This window comes from Stenella coeruleoalba, assembly GCF_951394435.1.
Source record: "Stenella coeruleoalba genome assembly, chromosome: 5".
Taxonomy (NCBI): domain Eukaryota; kingdom Metazoa; phylum Chordata; class Mammalia; order Artiodactyla; family Delphinidae; genus Stenella; species Stenella coeruleoalba.
In genome coordinates this window covers 80884089-80904475 of record NC_137150.1, presented here as the reverse complement: position 1 = coordinate 80904475, position 20387 = coordinate 80884089, and positions in this window count along the sequence as shown.

Genomic DNA, 20387 nt, shown 5'->3' with positions numbered 1-20387 from the left:
GCCATGGATACCCTGCTGGGAGCAGCTATGTGAAGAAGCTAAGTGTTGATCCTGAGTGGAAATTTCAGAATGATCTCAACGTTCATAAGGATGGAAAGATTAGGAAGATTTTTGCAGAAGGAGGTCTTGGAGGTTTTAGGATAGACTACTGGGTGAGGGGACAAGTGGTAATGATGAGGATGGAAATTCAGGAAATTGATGGTAAGAACACAACGTACTCTGAAGATCGTGCTTAAATTGTTGCTCACTTCTTTATTTTCTACCCTGAACCCTGATGAGACTCATGGATCACCAATCAGATCACAGAGATTGTCCCTAAATTTTGTCTTTTTATAATGTAAAAGTTGGCCAAACTCATTTAAAATTTTAGAAAATGCAGCATTTAAAAAACATGAAAAAAATTATCTGCCAAAATATGACAACTGTTAACATTTTTATCTATTTCCTTCCAGCTTTTTTTTTCTCCCTATGCCTATAATTTGGGACTTTTAAAAAACAGTTAAGATGATAAAACTTGCACACATTTGAATCTTGTTTTATGTTATATTATAAGCATTTCCCACGTTACTTCTCCATAGGATTTCACAGTCTGAGATCACAGCCAAGTTGTTTCCCCCTCCCCGACATAAGTTGCTTCTCTCTCTTTTACTCATTCTCTGTTGCCCTCTCCCCCACCCCAGCCCTGCCAAAGCAGCAGTTAAAACATTGTAAATTATTGGAAGGGGGTGGAACCATCATCACAAGGGACCTAGGACCTGGACCACGATCTCACAAACCATGGCTCTCTTGTGCAAGAGGTCACCTTGGACTGACTGCCCATTTGTCTTTACCTTCCTCTTCTAAAGGCTTAAAAGGTAATGAACCAAAAGGAAGAATAACATAAAATGAAACTTTCTGAGGTCATGCTGCTGACCTACTGCATGTAGCTCCCTCTAGGGAGGGGGTACATTATCCATTCTACTCAACTCACTTGGGATATCTGGGCCATGATCCCCTGGAACGTGAACAGGGAATGTTCCAAATGTTATGGCTCAATCATTATTCAATCTTTGCAATAGGAATGGATTATAAATCGTTGTTTTTTTTTTTTTTTTTTTTTTGCGGTACGCGGGCCTCTCACTGTTGTGGCCTCTCCCGTTGCGGAGAACAGGCTCCGGACGCGCAGGCTCAGCGGCCATGGCTCATGGGCCCAGCTGCTCCGCGGCATGTGGGATCTTCCCGGACTGGGGCACGAACCCATGTCCCCTGCATTGGCAGGCGGACTCTCAACCACTGCGCCACCAGGGAAGCCCTATAAATCCATTTTTATATTGGTGCTGTATTGCAAAAGTCACTTCCAATGATCTATTTACTAATTCACTCTGTGATTCTCATCACAGGTGAATACTGAACAAACACACAGGCACAAAACAGTAAGAAGAACTCTGTTGCCTCTGACACTGAAAAGGGTGATTTTTAGTACTGAAAAAGAGGCAAATTTCATAGGTTAAAATAATAGATTTATCTCAGATTTACTATTGGTCTTGCAACAGAAACCAACATTGTTAACATGCTTTGTTGTCACTGTTTGTTTTCGGTTTTATTTTTGTTTTTGCTTTTTGGTGATGACAGGGAAAAAAAAAACAGTACAAATAAAGTATTTAGGTTTCACTATTGGCTCTTTAGAATATATGAGAGAGACCCTTAACTGTTCAAATTACACAAAGAGATGACAGAAGAAATAACCAGAGTTTTCTGTGAATTAAGATTTGAAAGTGCATCCCCATTAACATGAATGGAGAAGAGCATATCACTATAGGCAAATGCATTATATGAACATGGAGATTCACAAAGTAGATGGCTTAGAAATGCTACTCATTCTGTGAAGATCTTTTTTTAAAAAAAAAGAGAATCATTTTTTTAAATGATTATTTAAAATAAGTATCATTCTCCACTGAAAAATGTAAATATATGAAAATGGACAGTATGAATTTTAAGAATATGTCTATAAGAAAAAGCATACACCTGTAGTCTATGTAATCTGTTATTGCCAGTATACATTTCTAGAAATCTGTCCATATGACGCAGTTCCTATACTGTAAACAACCTTAATTTTACCTCTTCATTCAAGATTATGCCTATAAATTCCATGTTATAACATTACTGGCCAACACTTGGTCCATACCACGCAGGCTTACGCAAGAATGCCATCTTCTCGTGGTCATCAGTGCCCAGGTACATACTCTAGAGACCCCTGAATAGCTATTGGTTCAGCTTCTGTTGGCAGCTTACTTCTAAGATCCATTAGTACCTACAATAAATCAATAATCTCAGGGCCAACCACCAACCCGGTGGATGTCAACTTTTGTGTTTGAAAGTGGTGGTGTGTGATGGTGAAGGAGGAAAGGAGAGACATATCAAAATCAGCTAGAAACATCTAAAAATATCCTTAGGCCCTGCTCTCCTGCTTTGATAGACAGGTAAGGTGGAAGGGGTCATGAATAAATTTATATTTATCAATACATTGTTAAAATCTCCAGAGAGAATTATGATTAATTCCCTAACAGTAAGTACCACTGCCTTAACCATCAAATAAAATGCATCTGAATAAGTCTTTGGTAATTGAGTTTAAGATATAGCTCCTGCATTACCAACTCTGAGTCTGATGAGTTGTGAAACCTTGGTCATGTATCTTAATTGCTCTATGTCTTAGTTTCTCATCTGTAAAATAAAAGTGTTTTTTACTTACAGGTTGTTTCCAAGATTAAATGTGGGTATAGTTAGAACAATACCTAACACACAGTTTGCACCCAGTGAATTTTATTTTCATAAAATTGTTATTATGCCGTGAAAAAGAAGGGCAAAGATTCCTTTCAAAATCTTCCATCTCTCAAATATAAATCTTTAGTTCAAATCTCTCTAATGAGCTCGAGATCCAAAATCCTCCCAACTACCCATTGGTCTTGGATGTCCCAATGGCACCATAAACTGAACTTAATCTCTGCTTTTAATTACAATAGTTACTCTTCCCACTCTTAAAGGGCCCCAGTAGTTTTCTAGTTACCCAAGCCAGAGACCTGAGGACCTTCTGAACACTTCCTCCTCCCTCTCCAAATTAAAATATTTAATGTTACCACATTTTCTTGATTCTGGCTCCTAAATATCTCTTGAATATATGTCCTCTCCAATTTTTATGCTACCACAGTGTTAGGCTACCACATTTCTCACTTGAATAATACTTCTCTGTTTAACCAGTATTTGTCAGGGACCAGGGGATAGGGTAGGAGTTGACTACAAAGGCACAGCAAGAGGAACTGCGGTGGGGGAATGTTGGAAATGATCTGTACCTTGATCGTGGGTGTAACTACCATGACTATGCATTTTTCAAACTGTAAAACAGAAAGAATGAATTTTACTTTAGGTAAAGTTTAAAAAGTAGAAAACAACAAAACGCACACCAACCACCCCACAAATTCTCTCCCGTTACTTCCCAATGCCTTTGTAATACAAAGAAACATCTGAGTGTGGCCTACAGAGCCCCTCAGCATCTGGTCTCTGACCACTTCTCTAGGTCCATCTCCCACCTGTCTCCTCCTAGCTCTCTCCACACTAGCTGCATTGGTCTTTGTTCCATCCCCTCAAAGTACTGTTCTTCTCATCCTAGAACCATTGTGTCTGTACACAATGTTCTTCTCTGGTTCCTTCCACCTTTTGGCAAGTTAACTACTATAACATCCATTAGATTTCAGTTCAAATATCACATTCTCAAAGATAGCACGCCAAGAACTCTTAAGAAACTCAAGGTATAGAGAACTGATCTTTGTGCCAATGAAAATTAAAATCACCACCACCACCACCTTAGTGGAGGTGTTACAGAAAGGATGGATTAGCTATTGTATGGATTATGTACCAATATGCAACACTGTTAGAACTTTTTTGGTACTTTCTGTCAGTTCTAAGGGCACCCTGCATTTATCTTCATAGCGTTTATCACAGTGTCAAATCACATTGTTCATCTGTGTGATTCTTTTTTTTTTTTTTATAGCAAGTCTCCACCACTAGATTGCAAGCTTCAGAGATCATAGCTATGGCTTCCGGGAAGATGGTGGAAGAGTAAGACGCAGAGATCACCTTCCTTCCCACAAATACACCAGAAATACATCTACACGTGGAACAACTCCTACAGAACACCTACTGAATGCTGGCAGAAGACCTCAGACCTCCCAAAAGGCAAGAAACCCTCACGTACCTGGGTAGGGCAAAAGGAAAAAGAATAAACAGAGACAAAAGGATAGGGACGGAACCTGCACCAGTGGGAGGGAGCTGTGAAGGAGAAAAGGTTTCCACACATTAGGAAGCCCCTTCGCAGGCAGAGACTGCGGGTGGCGGAGAGGGAAGACTTCGGAGCCGCGGAGGAGGGCACAGCGGCAGGGGTGCGGAGGGCAAAGAGGAGAGATTCCCGCACAGAAGATCAGGGCCGACCGGCACTCACCAGCACGAGAAGCTTGTCTGCTCACCCACAGGGGTGGAAGGGGCTGGGAGCTGAGGCTCGGGCTTCCGTCTGAGCACTGGGAGAGGACTGGGGTTGGCGGCGTGAACACAGCCTGCAGGGGGTTAGTGCGCCACGGCTAGCCGGGAGGGAGTCCAGGGAAAAGTCTGGACCTGCCGAAGAGGCAAAAGACTTTTTCTTCCCTCTTTGTTTCCTGCTGCGCGAGGAGAGGGGATTAAGAGCGCTGCTTAAAGGAGCTCCAGAGATGGGTGCGAGTCTCGGCTAAAAGCGCGGACCCCAGAGACGGGGGCATGAGAAGCTAAGGCTGCTGCTGCCGCCACCAAGAAGCCTGTCTGCGAGCACAGGTCACTATCCACACCCCTCTTCCGGGGAGCCTGTGCAGCCCGCTACTGCCAGGATCCCGGGATACAGGGACAACTCCCCTGGAAGAACGCATGGCGCGCCTCAGGCTGGTGCAGCATCATGCTGGCCTCTGCCGCCGCAGGCCCGCCCCGCACTCAGTGCCCCTCCCCCCAGCCTGAGTGAGCCAGAACCCCTGAATCAGTGGCTCCTTTAACCCCGTCCTGTCCGAGCGAAGAACAGACGCCCTCCGGCGACCTACACGCAGAGGCAGGGCCAAATCCAAAGCTGAGCCCCTGGGAGCTGTGAGAACAAAGAAGAGAAAGGGAAATCTCTCCCAGCAGCCTCAGAAGCAGCGGATTAAAGCTCCACAATCAACTTGATGTACCCTGCATCTGTGGAATACCTAAATAGACAACGAATCATCCCAAATTAAGGAGGTGGACTTTGAGAGCAAGATTTATGATTTTTTCCCCTTTCCCTCTTTTTATGAGCATGTATGTGTATGCTTCTGTGTGAGATTTTGTCTGTATAGCTTTGCTTCCACCGTTTGTCCTAGGGTTCTAACTGTCCTGTTTTTTTGTTTTTTTAAATTTTTTTCTTAATTATTTTTTATTTTAATAACGTTATTTTATTTTATCTTACTTTATTTTAGTTTACTTTATCTTCTTTCGTTCTTTTTTTCTTCCCTCCTTCCTTCCTTCCTTCCTTCCCCCCTCCCTCTTTTCTTTCTTTCGTTCTTTCTACATCTACTAATTCTTTCTTTCTACTTTTTCTCCCTTTTATTCTGAGCCGTGTGGATGAAAGGCTCTTGGTGCTGCAGCCAGGAGTCAGTGCTGTGCCTCTGAGGTGGGAGAGCCAACTTCAGGACACTGGTCCACAAGAGACCTCCCAGCTCCACGTAACATCAAACGGCAAAAATCTCCCAGAGATCTCCATCTCAACACCAGCACCCAGCTTCACTCAACGACCAGCAAGCTACAGTGCTCTGCCAAACAACTAGCAAGACAGGAACACAACCCCACCCATTAGCAGAGAGGCTGCCTAAAATCATAATAAGTCCACAGACACCCCAAAACACACCACCAGACGTGGACCTGCCCACCAGAAAGACAAGATCCAGCCTCATCCACCAGAAAACAGGCACTAGTCCCCTCCACCAGGAAGCCTACACAACCCACTGAACCAACCTTACCCACTGGGGTAAAAAACAAAAACAACGGGAACTACGAACCTGCAGCATGCAAAATGGAGACCCCAAACACAATAAGCAAAATGAGAAGACAGAAAAACACACAGTAGATGAAGGAGCAAGATAAAAACCCACCAGACTTAACAAATGAAGAGGAAATAGGCAGTCTACCTGAAAAAGAATTCAGAATAATGATAGTAAAGATGATCCAGAATCTTGGAAATAGAATAGACAAAATGCAAGAAACATTTAACAAGGACCTAGAAGAACTAAAGGTGAAAGAAAAAATGATGAACAACACAATAAATGACATTAAAAATACTCTAGATGGGATCAATAGCAGAATAACTGAGGCAGAAGAATGGATAAGTGACCTGGAAAATAAAATAGTGGAAATAACTACTGCAGAGCAGAATAAAGAAAAAAGAATGAAAAGAACTGAGGACAGTCTCAGAGACCTCTGGGACAACATTAAACGAACCAACATTCGAATTATAGGGGTTCCAGAAGAAGAGGAGAAAAAGAAAGGGACTGAGAAAATATCTGAAGAGATTATAGTTGAAAAATTCCCTAATATGGGAAAGGAAATAGTTAATCAAGTCCAGGAATCACAGAGAGTCCCATACAGGATAAATCCAAGGAGAAATACGCCAAGACACATATTAATCAAAATGTCAAAAATTAAATACAAAGAAAACATTAAAAGCAGCAAGGGAAAACAACAAAAAACACACAAGGGAATCTCCGTAAGGTTAACAGCTGATCTTTCAGCAGAAACTCTGCAAGCCAGAAGGGAGTGCCAGGACATATTTAAAGTGATGAAGGAGAAAAACCTGCAACCAAGATTACTCTACCCAGCAAGCATCTCATTCAGATTTGATGGAGAAATTAAAACCTTTACAGACAAGCAAAAGCTGAGAGAGGCAGCACCACCAAACCAGGTTTACAACAACTGCTAAAGGAACTTCTCTAGGCAAGAAACACAAGAGAAGGAAAAGACCTACAATAACGAACCCAAAACAACTAAGAAAATGGGAATAGGAATATACATATCGATAATTACCTTAAATGTAAATGGACTAAATGCTCCCAGCAAAAGACACATATTGGCTGAATGGATACAAAACCAAGACCCATATATTTGCTGTCTTCAAGAGACCCACTTCAGACCTAGAGACACATACAGACTGAAAGTAAGGGGATGGAAAAAGATATTTCATGCAAATGGAAACCAACAGAAAGCTGGAGTAGCAACTCTCATATCAGACAAAATAGACTTTAAAATAAAGAATATTACAAGAGACAAAGAAGGACACTACATAATGATGAAGGGATAAATCAAAGAAGTAGATATAACAATTGTAAATATTTATGCACCCAACATAGGAGCACCTCAATATATAAGGCAAATACTAACAGCCATAAAAGGGGAAATCGACAGTAACACAATCATAGTAGGGGACTTCAACACCCCACTTTCACCAATGGACAGATCATCCAAAATGAAAATAAATAAGGAAACACAAGCTTTAAATGATACATTAAACAAGGTGGACTTAATTGATATTTATAGGACATTCCATCCAAAAACAACAGAATACACATTCTTCTCAAGTGCTCATGGAACATTCTCCAGGATAGATCATATCTTGGGTCAGAAATCAAGCCTTGGTAAATTTAAGAAAATTGAAATTATATCAAGTATCCTTTCTGACCATAACGCTATGAGACTAGATATCAATTACAGGAAAAGATCTGTAAAATATACAAACACATGGAGGCTAAACAATACACTACTTAATAACTAAGAGATCACTGAAGAAATCAAAGAGGAAATCAAAAAATACCGAGAAACAAATGACAATGCAGACACGACGATCCAAAATCTATGGGATGCAGCAAAAGCAGTTCTAAGAGGGAAGTTTATAGCAATACAATCCGACCTTAAGAAACAGGAAACATCTTGAATAAACAATCTAACCTTGTACCTAAAGCAATTAGAGAAAGAAGAACAAAAATCCCCAGTTAGCAGAAGGAAAAAAATCATAAAGATCAGATCAGAAATAAATGAAAAAGAACTGAAGGAAACGATAGCAAAGATCCATAAAACTAAAAGCTGGTTCTCTGAGAAGATAAACAAAATTGATAAACCATTAGCCAGACTCATCAAGAAAAAAAGGGAGAAGACTCAAATTAATAGAATTAGAAATGAAAAAGGAGAAGTAACAACTGACACTGCAGAAATACAGAAGATCATGAGAGATTACTACAAGCAACTCTATGGCAATAAAATGGACAACCTGGAAGAAATGGACAAATTCTTAGACATGCACAACCTGCCAAGACTGAATCAGGAAGAAATAGAAAATATGAACAGACCAATCACAAACACTGAAATTGAAACTGTGATTAAAAATCTGCCAACAAACAAAAGCCCAGGACCAGATGGCTTCACAGGCGAATTCTATCAAACATTTAGAGAAGAGCTAACACCTATCCTTCTCAAACTCTTCCAAAATACAGCAGAGGGAGGAACACTCCCAAACTCATTCTACGAGGCCACCATCACCCTGATACCAAAACTGGACAAGGATGTCAAAGAAAGAAAACTACAGGCCAATATCACTGATGACCATAGATGCAAAAATTCTCAACAAAATACTAGCAAACAGAATCCAACAGCACATTAAAAGGATCATACACCATGATCAAGTGGGGTTTATCCCAGGAATTCAAGGATTCTTCAATATACGCAAATCAATCAATGTGAAACACCATATTAAAAAATTGAAGGAGAAAAACCATATGATCATCTCAATAGATGCAGAGAAAGCTTTCGACAAAATTCAACACCCATTTATGATAAAGACCCTGCAGAAAGTAGGCATAGAGGGAACTTTCCTCAACATAATAAAGGCCATATATGACAAACCCACAGCCAACGTCGTCCTCAATGGTGAAAAACTGAAAGCATTTCCACTAAGATCAGGAACAAGACAAGGTTGCCCACTCTCACCACTCTTATTCAACATAGTTTTGGAAGTTTTAGCCACAGCAATCAGAGAAGAAAAGGAAATAAAAGGAATCCAAATTGGAAAAGAAGAAGTAAATCTGTCACTGTTTGCAGATGACATACTATACATAGAGCATCCTAAAGATGATACCACAAAACTATTAGAGCTAATCAATGAATTTGGTAAAGTGGCAGGATACAAAATTAATGCACAGAAATCTCTGGCATTCCTATACACTAATGATGAAAAATCTGAAAGTAAAATCAAGAAAACATTCCCATTTACCATTGCAACAAAAAGAATAAAATATCTAGGAATAAACCTACCTAGGGAGACAAAAGACCTGTATGCAGAAAATTATAAGACACTGATGAAAGAAATTAAAGATGATACAAATAGATGGAGAGATATACCATGTTCTTGGATTGGAAGAATCAACATTGTGAAAATGACTCTACTACCCAAAGCAATCTACAGATTCAATGCAATCCCTATCAAACTACCACTGGCATTTTTCACAGAACTAAAACAAAAAATTTCACAATTTGTATGGAAACACAAAAGACCCCGAATAGCCAAAGCAATCTTGAGAAAGAAAAACGGAGCTGGAGGAATCAGGCTCCCTGACTTCATACTATACTACGAAGCTATAGTAATCAAGACAGTATGGTTCTGGCACAAAAACAGGAAGATAGATCAATGGAACAGGATAGAAAGCCCAGAGATAAACCCATGCACCTATGGTTAACTAATCTATGACAAAGGAGGCAGGAATGTACAGTGGAGAAAGGACAGCCTTTTCAATAAGTGGTGCTGGGAAAACTGGACAGGTACATGTAATAGTATGAGATTAGATCACTCCCTAACACCATACACAAAAATAAGCTCAAAATGGATTAAAGACCTAAATGTAAGGCCAGAAACTATCAAACTCTTAGAGGAAAACATAGGCACAACACTCTATGACATAAATCACAGCAAGATCCTTTTTGACCCACCTCCTAGAGAAATGGAAGTAAAAACAAAAATAAACAAATGGGACCTAATGAAACTTCAAAGCCTTTGCACAGCAAAGGAAATCATAAACAAGACCAAAAGACAACCCTCAGAATGGGAGAAAATATTTGCAAATGAAGCAACTGACAAAGATTAATCTCCAAAATTTATCAGCAGCTCATGCAGGTCAATAACAAAAAAACAAACAACCCAATCCAAAAATGGGCAGAAGACCTAAATAGGTATTTCTCCAAAGAAGATATACAGACTGCCAACAAACACATGAAAGACTGCTCAACATCATTAATCATTAGAGAAATGCAAATCAAAACTCCAATGGGGTATCATCTCACACCAGTCAGAATGGCCATCATCAAAAAATCTAGAAACAATAAATGCTGGACAGGGTGTGGAGAAAAGGGAACCCTCTCGCACTGTTGGTGGGACTGTAAATTGATACAGCCACTGTGGAGAACAGTATGGAGGTTCCTTAAAAAACTACAAATAGAACTACCATATGACCCAGCAATCCCACTACTGGGCACATACCCTGAGATAACCATAATTCAAAAAGAGTCATGTACCAAAATGTTCATTGCAGCTCTATTTACAATAGCCTGGAGATGGAAACAACCTAAGTGTCCATCATCGGATGAATGGATAAAGAAGATGTGGCACATATGTACAATGGAATATTACTCAGCCATAAAAAGAAACGAAATTGAGCTATTTGTAATGAGGTGGATAGACCTAGATTCTGTCATACAGAGTGAAGTAAGTCAGAAAGAGAAAGACAAATACCGTATGCTAACACATATATATGGAATTTAAGGAAAAAAATGTCATGAAGAACCTAGGGGTTAGACAGGAATAAAGACACAGACCTACTAGAGAATGGACTTGAGGATATGGGGAGGGGGAAGGGTAAGCTGTGACAAAGCGAGAGAGCGGCAGGGACTTATATACACTACCAAACGTAAGGTAGATAGCTAGTGGGAAGGAGCTGCATAGCACAGGGAGATCAGCTCAGTGCTTTGTGACTGCCTGGAGGGGTGGAATAGGAAGGGAGACGCAAGAGGGAAGAGATATGGGAACATATGTATATGTATAACTGATTCACTATTATAAAGCAGAAACTAACATACCATTGTAAAGCAATTATACTCTAATACTCTATATAAGTATATAATACTCTAATAAAGATGTTAAAAAAATAGCTATTAAAAAAAACCCGAAATCATCGCTATCATCCCACCATTACATTCTCACAGTTTCTAGCACAGAGATTTACCAAATACATAATGAACAATGGAATGAATGAATGGTGGGTGATATTTTCAAAAAGCAGTGCAAAGCCAATACTATTCAATGACTTCCCTCAGACTCTTTCACTTTCTCAATATGAATCCAATACTTGGTGACTTAAGGCCTCCAAACATCTGCTGTGTCCTGTCTTCCGCATGGCATTTTTTTTTTTTAACCCTTTTTGTAGGCTGAAAAATTACCCTCTGACGAATATACACATCCTAACCCCTAGAACGTATAAGTATTACCTTATATGAGGAAAGAAAAAAAAAGGTCTTTGCAGATATACGTTATGGATCTTGAGATGAGGAGATTATTCTGGTTTATCCAGGTAGGCCCTAAGTGCAATCGCACATGTCCTTGGAGAGGCAGAGGAAAATTTCACACATAGGTGTGAAGAGGGAGGTAGAGATCAAAGCAAAGTAGCCGCAAGTCAAGGAGTGTCAGAAGCCACCAGAGGCTGGAAGAGGCAAGGAAACAGATTCTCCCCTAGAGGCTCAGAGGGAATGCAACCCTGCAGACACCTTGATTTCCAGTGACACTGATTTCAGACTTCTAGCCTCCAGAACTGTGAAAGAGTAAAGTTCTGTTTGCTTTAAGACAGCCAGTTTGTGGCTAAATTGTTTCAGCAGCCATCAGTAACCCATTACTCCCCAGAACTTTCTGACTCTGGCTAACTCTTCCAAGACCCACACAATTATCACCTCTACTAGTACTACTCTCCGCCCTTTTCTTCTTTAGACCTTCAAGGTTTCAGTTCCTATCTGTTCCCACATAAAAAGATTAGTATAATGGAAAGAACATGGTTTCTAAAATCAGACAGATCTGGGTTTTAATCCTGACTCAATTAGAAATTGTACGATCTTGGGGAAATTAGTCAATCTCTCTGAATATCAGATTCCTCGGCTTTAAAATGAGTGCAGTAATCTTTATATTGTTGTGTTATAAGTACTTCTTGAACTACTCAGTGAAGAATAATGCTTTTCAAAATGCTTGGTGTCTAATAAGTACCTAATAACATTTCTTTCTTCTCACCTCCAATTAACTGACTAAATTAATCCTACTCAAAAATCACCTTTAGGGGAACAGTTCTGACTAAACTACGTAAATTAGCATCCCTCTGAATCTTCATTCCCCTGTTACCCTCTCATCCCTTCGCCCATTTTAGTTTCTTCATAGCCCTAATCTCAATGGCATAGTATACGTGTGTACATGTGTGCTTATGGTCTGCACTGCCCCCCACCAACCAGATGTAAGTTCCCTGAGGGCAAGGATTTTTCTGCCATTTTTCATTTCTGTACCTCAGAGCCTAGAAGATACCACATACAGACAAGTTCATCAGTCAATGTTTCTGAGTGGGTAGATATACTTCTCAGCTATTTGTTTATAGTCCCCTTCCCTTTTCTGTGGAGACCCAACTTAATAACTTGGAAGTGTTTAACAGAAAGCTGCCATTGTGTTATTACAGAACTAAGCCCAGAAATGAACAAAGGAAACACAATCTTATAAAAGTAAATGAAACCAACAGGCATTATAAAGGCAATTAAAGTCATAACTGTGTCTCCATTATACATAATCTTAACTGCAGACCTCACAAATAGCTAGACATCTATAAGCATACCTATGTAAAATCCACATTATAGTAACAGAAGTAATCCACGGAAGTCTGATCCTCAGAGGTCCAAATGCCTAGAGTTCCATAACTAATAAGCAGCACAGCCAGGGTTAAAACACACCTCTACATTGCTCTAAGTGTCATACTCACTCTGTAAGATCCCGTCCCCTTCTCACTTCTGGGCATTGATAAATGCCCAGATGTCAGCTGATATGTCACCATTATTTCAAACCTATGATCATCAGCATAATAGAACATTCTGCTTCATTTTTCCTTTGTAACAAATGGGCTCCATGTTCTTTGAAATTCTTTCATTTTGTCCTTTAGCCAGTCCAAAAAAAAAAACATTTAAAAATACGTGTTACACTGTTGCCACATACTTGGCTAAAATTTTATTTTACGCCTAAATCATTTTAATCCTTTTGGAACCTCCTAGAGATTTTCTTAACAACTTTTATCCCCATAACTCCTAAATATGTCACATGGGGCATTTTGCAGGTGGTAGCTAAATCTTTAGGAACCAGGGTATTTTAAGTTAATGGAGATGTAATTTTCCTAGGCTAAATTCTAGAAATTTAAGTTTAGTACATTTATTTTTCCAAACAAATGTTGACACCCTTTTCTCTTTATTATCGTGATTTGTTCTCAGATGCTTTCTTCTCCTTTATGCACAGAAAATACTAGCTATATATCCTGCTAATCTTGGAAAGGAGTTTACCTTATGTTCCTTTTAGCTTTTCTAACTCTTCCCTCCAAATTAGGGGAAAAGGGAGAAAAATGCTTGGAATGGCTTTTTTGAACTTTTAAACTAGCTCATGTTTAGGACAATGGGAATAAGTTAAAGAGAAGAAAGAAAATACGAAAAAGTAGAGGAAGTGGCACCAAGAGGAAAGGAGTGAGAAGGGGACGGGATCTTACAGAGTAAGTATGACACTTAGAGCAATGTAGAGGTGTGTTTTAACCCTGGCTGTGCTGCTTATTAGTTATGGAACTCGGCATTTGGACCTCTGAGGATCAGACTTCTCCTCTGAAAAACTGAACAATAATAACTACATCATAGGGAGGGTCCCAGCAAATGTTGATTCACTCTTTTTTGGAGTCACTCTTTCCTCCTTCAACGCTTTTCCCCTCAGCCATCCACCACAATAATCCTTATTTAAAAGCTACGTGTCGATTTATCCACTTTCATCTTGGTCTCACACCTCCTGAACTTCATAAATTCCAATGACCTGCTACTTCAGCCACCCTTACTTTAGCCCCCATGATCTCTCCCTTAGCTCTCCAAAGATCTACATCCATAATCTTCACCTCTTTAATGCTAAATGTATGTCTGCCCTTCTACCTCCCCATACCCTGCCTGTTATTTGCCCTTTTCTCACTGTTACCTCTAGTCAGAATTCAACTCTTCCAAAGCTTTACAGGCAGGCGTCCTAGGACTATTTATCTCTCATTTGCAATAAATACTTCCATTCAGCAAATATTTAGTGGCTCCTATTACCTGCCCCTCAGCGATCCAAGCACAAGAAATATAAAGATGAACAAAACTGATCAAGACCCTGCCCTCAAGAAGCTTTACTTATATTTTAGTGGTAAAAGGTAAAGGAAAACATAACTGTGAATATATTGCTAAGTAGTAATTAAGAAGTTGCACAGGGGGACAGAGTATGGGAGTGGCACTGTTTTAGATGGGGTTGCTGAGAAAGCCTCTCTGGGAGGAGAAGTGGATGATGGAAGCACCATGCAGGTGTCTGGAGGAAGAGCATCCCAGAACAGTGATTTTCTTAATCACTACTTGGCAATAAATTTATGTTTTCATTTATCTTTCACCACCAAAATGTAAGTAAAGCTTCTTGAGGGCAGCCTTTTGATTAGATGGTTCATCTTTATATTTCTTGTGCTTGGATCACTGACTGGCAGGTAATAGGACCCACTAAAGATTTGCTGGGTGGAAGTATTTATTCTAAAATGAGACTAACCACTTCCACCATGCACACTCTCCATTCTGAACCCATTACATTCTCGTTGTCCTACACGTCTTCCATAAGGCCACAGCTGTCTTTCTCTACATATGGGCTTCTGAGTTATGCCTGCGAAAAATCACAAAGATGAACTGATTGGTCCTACTGCAAATTATTACCAAGGTGTCTGGAAACTCTGACAAAGCCTGGTACGGAGTATGCACTCAATACATTTTTGTCGAATGAATGAATTTGCAGAATCCTACGCCTGACCATACTTTTCCCAAAACAACTATTATCATAAATCTTGTCACAAACTCAAGCTAACAGCTTAAGGATTTAGAGCTCCAAGATTCTCTTTTAACGCTACATTTTTCCCTAATATATAAGTTACTCTTCTTTATACACATTAAAGAAGAAAAAAGAAACTTTCAGAGGCAGTTTTCCAAAACCAGAAAGTATTATTGAAAATTATTCAAGTTCAATTTTGAATAAAATCCCCTGAGGTTCCTATAAAATCTCTGCTGAATAAGTTCACAATTCTGAGAGTACCATTTTTAGTATAATCTTCTCTTGGCTTACTTGGTAATTCAGCAATCCGAAATAGGAGGGTGTGAAGATTAAGCAAAAAAGTCCTACTTGAGCAAAGTCCCTAACTTTGGATTTTAGAAAAAATCTGGTAAAACTTATTCTTTGTTACAAGTTAAGTTTGCGGAAAAGTACTTCTCTGTTTATTGGCAGTGAAATCTGGGCCTCCTGAGCACTTCTGGATCACCAACTGCCTGATTAATCCAAAATGCCTCCAAACTAATGCAGACATAACACTTCCCTCAGTAAAGTGCTTTCTAAGTATTTAGAAAACTGACAGAATCACCGTAAGCCAAAGTAATTTTAGAGAACTTCCTCATCAAGGTCCCCAATGGCAAAACATGACGCTAAGAAAAAGAATTTTAAAGTCCTTTCTTTTCTTCCTGGCCCATTTTACTGAGTACTACAATGGGATATTCACATAAGTAATCAATTATGGTTCAACTTCCAAGGGCAACCTGAGCCCTTCGTTGGTAGGATGTATACTTGGAATTGCTTTCCTTGTAGTGCACTAGAAGGAACCAGAGGCATTCCACTGTGGGGCACTGTGCCCTTAGTTGGGATGGAGACTTTGGTCCAGATATTTTAGAAGAAAGCTTAGGAAGGTGGAGAAACATCCTCAACTTCTCCCTCAACCTTGCCCCAACATCTGCCATAGATATCGAATCATTCCTACATTGAACCTGGTTAATTATGTGACAAAGACACGCATTTTCAGGATGGTTAAACAGCACTCAGAGGTATATCTCATGACCCTGGAATAGAGCTCAGTTAGTTCATTCACCCAATCATTTATTCAATGAGCATTTCTTGTGTACGTATGCCAGGCACTGTCCTAAGCATTAAGATATAAAGTTGAAGGCAACTTTACGCCTGACCTTAAGGAGCCCATGATTTAAAGGGAAAATAGACTTACTAAAAAATGGAAAAACTATTATGGTAAACTCCATTTTAGATATTTTAACATGGTGTTAAGAGAGCACAGAGGAAAAACCAACTTACTCAGAAGTCACTTAATAGTTTCACTGGGAGCTGATATTCGATTCAGATCCAGAGGCTCTAGCCTAGAAATGCAGATGAAGCATTCAAGCTTATTTGATCGACAGGTTAGAGCATGCGTCTCATGTTGGCCTAATCCATACAGCTGGACTTCTGCTTGGGCTTCCCAGGGAACTGAAGATGTGGCTGGAGCCCAGCTGAACTACATGACTCCCTGACACCCTCTCTTGCCCTGACATATACTCTACTCCCCTATCGTGCGTTCATGGCTAGGCTCCTTCTTAGAGATACTTGAGCCCCTTGAAAATCACCACACTGTCAAGCTGTCACTAACGTGACTTCAGGTGTTTTGACAATACCTGCAGTGTTGCTCCCATGCCCTACCAACTGGATATACAAATAGATGCTGGCTCAAAGGCATATACCCTGGCTAAAACCTGACTTGAGCTCATTAGCCCCTTTCATTTGCTCTACATAATAAAGTGACTATCCACCCTGACCCTCACCTTGGGAACCATTGCTATATTCCATTCAGGTCCCTCCCCTGCCCCACGTGGTCTCAGGTCCTTCATTCCTCTGTAGCAGGCACTTGTGAGATCCAGAAGCTCTGATACTACACATGATGCAAAACACATCATTATTCTCAACAAATGGTATTTATAAAGGGACCCCACACATAGGATGTTGAGGTGTGTCACAGGTTTGAAAAACAACACGGACTCAGATAGATCACCCCTTGTCCAAGATTGCCCACATAGTAGGAATAAAAACTGACCCTCCAAGCCATATTTTCTAACTCCAAATTCAGTTGTCTTTTGCCTGACCACACAGTATGGGCCAGGAGGAGAGGTCTCGCCCCTCTCTCCAAGGAAGCATAGTGGAATTCATCTTGTTGAGGTTATAACCCTAGATTAAAGAAACGAAAACTTAATAGGAAAGCAACATAAAAATCAAGATCTAAATTGGAAAAAAATAGCAATAAAGGAGAGATGAGGCCAAAAGATTAGGATAAACAAGGCTTCAGACTGAGAAGTCAAGTGTAATACAGCATATTCAAGAAGAGCAAAGCACCCAGGCCTGAAGGTTTGAGACAGCCTGGACGATCACCTAACTGTCCCACATTAAGTTTCCAAATACTAAGCCTTGCTTGGCCATCCATTCAAAAGCAATAACAAAATCAGATACGGCTGGGATGAAATAATAGATTTCCTACCTACTAGTCAAGACTAAAGGTGGTCAAGATATACGGTTATTAGAAATTTTAGACAGAACATGAGAGGATAGAACTTATGATTGTTTTAAAATATTATTTCAATTTGAAGAAGTAGAGAGGATACCATTTCATATTGAGGAAACTGCATGGACAAAGACACTTGTTTTAAACCAGTTAAATATAACAGTATAAAGTATATATATATATATATATATATATATATATATATACAGGTGCTCATTCGAATTTGAACTAAAATATCCTAACTCAAATAATATTTATGAATTATGCATTATGCCTCCATTGTCAACTAAAAACATCCATTTAAAATGAGGTGGTTTTAGTTTATTACAGTCATTAGTAGCTATCAAAAAAGAGATAATGCTCTTGAATATCCTCAAGTACGTATAAACTGTACATACATTACCTAGCAGGGGTCCACTCTCAATCAATATTTTCTCAGAACAACATTTCTCAGGAAGGAAGAAGATCTCAGTGAAGCTAACAAATTATTATCCTTCACAGGAGAACTCCAGACAGAACCCTAATTAATGAATTGGCTTAATAGCAGTTTCTTGTTTATAACTCGTAACATACACACACATAAACAGTGGGAAGCAGGCATACAAGGAGCAGCCTTAGGAAGTGGGTGTAGAGAGAAAGGAGTGTAAAAGATGAAACCAGACAAAGGGGAATAGTTATGTCAAAGAAACTATGGCAAGAAAACCACCTAAGAGGCTCTATGTCATACAACTGGACGCTGCCCGCACTGCATAAAAGGAGAGAGACTCAAAGAGAAGAAAATCTTTTTCCTTGTAATCACAAATGCTATTTACGGCTGCTTTGATTCATTTCATGGTCTTAAGGACAATTATTTGGCTTCATTGCTAAAGGTTCTCTTTAAAACAAAAGACTTAAGAGTAAAGAATTCATTTATTTCCCAGTAGCACTGTACATTAATTTGGAGTGTGCTTTGTTCTTACAGGTGCAATTTCAAATTACTTTCAATCCATTGTAATGCCATTTTTGCAATTGATAATGTAAGTTTCAATTCATTTTTTTGCTGCTTTGCCAAATAAATACAGAAAAATGATGTCTTGGTCATATATAATGATGGTGCTGTTTGGGAAAATAATTAAATGATACCATAGTTGCTATTTAATTATACTGGCTCTGCTGGGTATTTTAAGATTAAGTTACTGTTCTTTTCACCATTCATTTCATATTTCTGTCATTAATTCCACCAATTCATTTCAGGTTCTTTCATAGACCTTTCTCAGTGTTTTGCCCTCTCCTTTTCTCCATACCCCATAAAGAAGGCATGTGACCACAATAGCTATCCAGTTTTCAAGGGTTATGGACTGAAAAAATAATGAGAAATATGTGATCTGATTTGGACCATTTACATTTAACATCTACTATTAATATTGATAATGATAAATTCTAGAATGGCACTAATTATTTACCAAATTCACAAAGAGCAAAAATAGCCTCTGTGTGGATTAGGCCAGTTGCTCTCTCTCACATAACCCTTCTCTTGCCTGCATTTAAATCACTTTGTGGTACCCACTGAGTTAGATAGGAAGGTCCTTTCCACACCCTACAAAGGCCAGGTCACAGAACCCACAAACTAAACGTGGATGTCAAGCCTCACTCTCCACCCAGCCCTATTCAATTATATTCCTAAGGGGATTTTGAGTTTTTTCGCTAAGATATGAAATGAAAAGAGGTCTAGATATTTCCCCAAATCTCTGAGAAATTATTGGGTTTGCCAAAAAGTACCTTCGGTTTTTAAGTAAAAATAAAAAAACATATTTTTCATTTTCACCAAGAACTTTATTGAACAATGTGTTCACCCTTTTGTTCCACTACCTTCTGTCATTTTTCAGGCAACTTCATAATTCCATCTTCCCCAAACTTTTTATCTTTTTGAGCAAAGAACTGTTCCAGGTGCCTTTTACAGGGCATTGAACTTTTTCTATTAAGAAAACTTTGTAAAGACCTAAAGATATGAAAATCCGAAGGTGCAATGTCTGATGAATACGGTGGATGAGTCAGAACTTCCCAGACAAACTGTAACAGCTTTTGCCTGGTCATCAAAGAAACGTGGTCTTGCGTTATCCCGATGGACGGTTATGCATTTTCTGTGGACTAATTCTGGATGCTTTTTGTCGAGTGCTGCTTTCAGTTGGTCTAAGTGGGATCAGTACTTGTTGGAATTAATCGTTTGGTTTTCGAGAAGGAGCTCATAACAGAGGATTCTCTTCCGTTCCCACCATATACACAACATCACCTTCTTTGGATGAAGACCAGCCTTTGGTATGGTTGGTGGTGGTTCATTTTGCTTGCCCCACGATCTCTTCCATTCCACATTATTGTACAGTACCCACTTTTCATCTCCTGTCACAATTTGTTTTAAAAACGGAACGTTTTCATTACGTTTAAGTAGAGAATCGCATGCAGAAATACGGTCAAGAAGGTTTTGTTCACTTAACTTATGTGGAACCCAAACATCAAAGTGATTAACATAACCAAACTGGTGCAAATGATTTTCAACGCATGATTTAGGTATTTTGAGTATGTCGGCTATCTCCCGAGTGGTATGACGTTGATTGTTCTCCATTAATGTCTCGATTTGATTGCTATCAACTTCAACTGGTCTACTCGACTGTGGAGCAT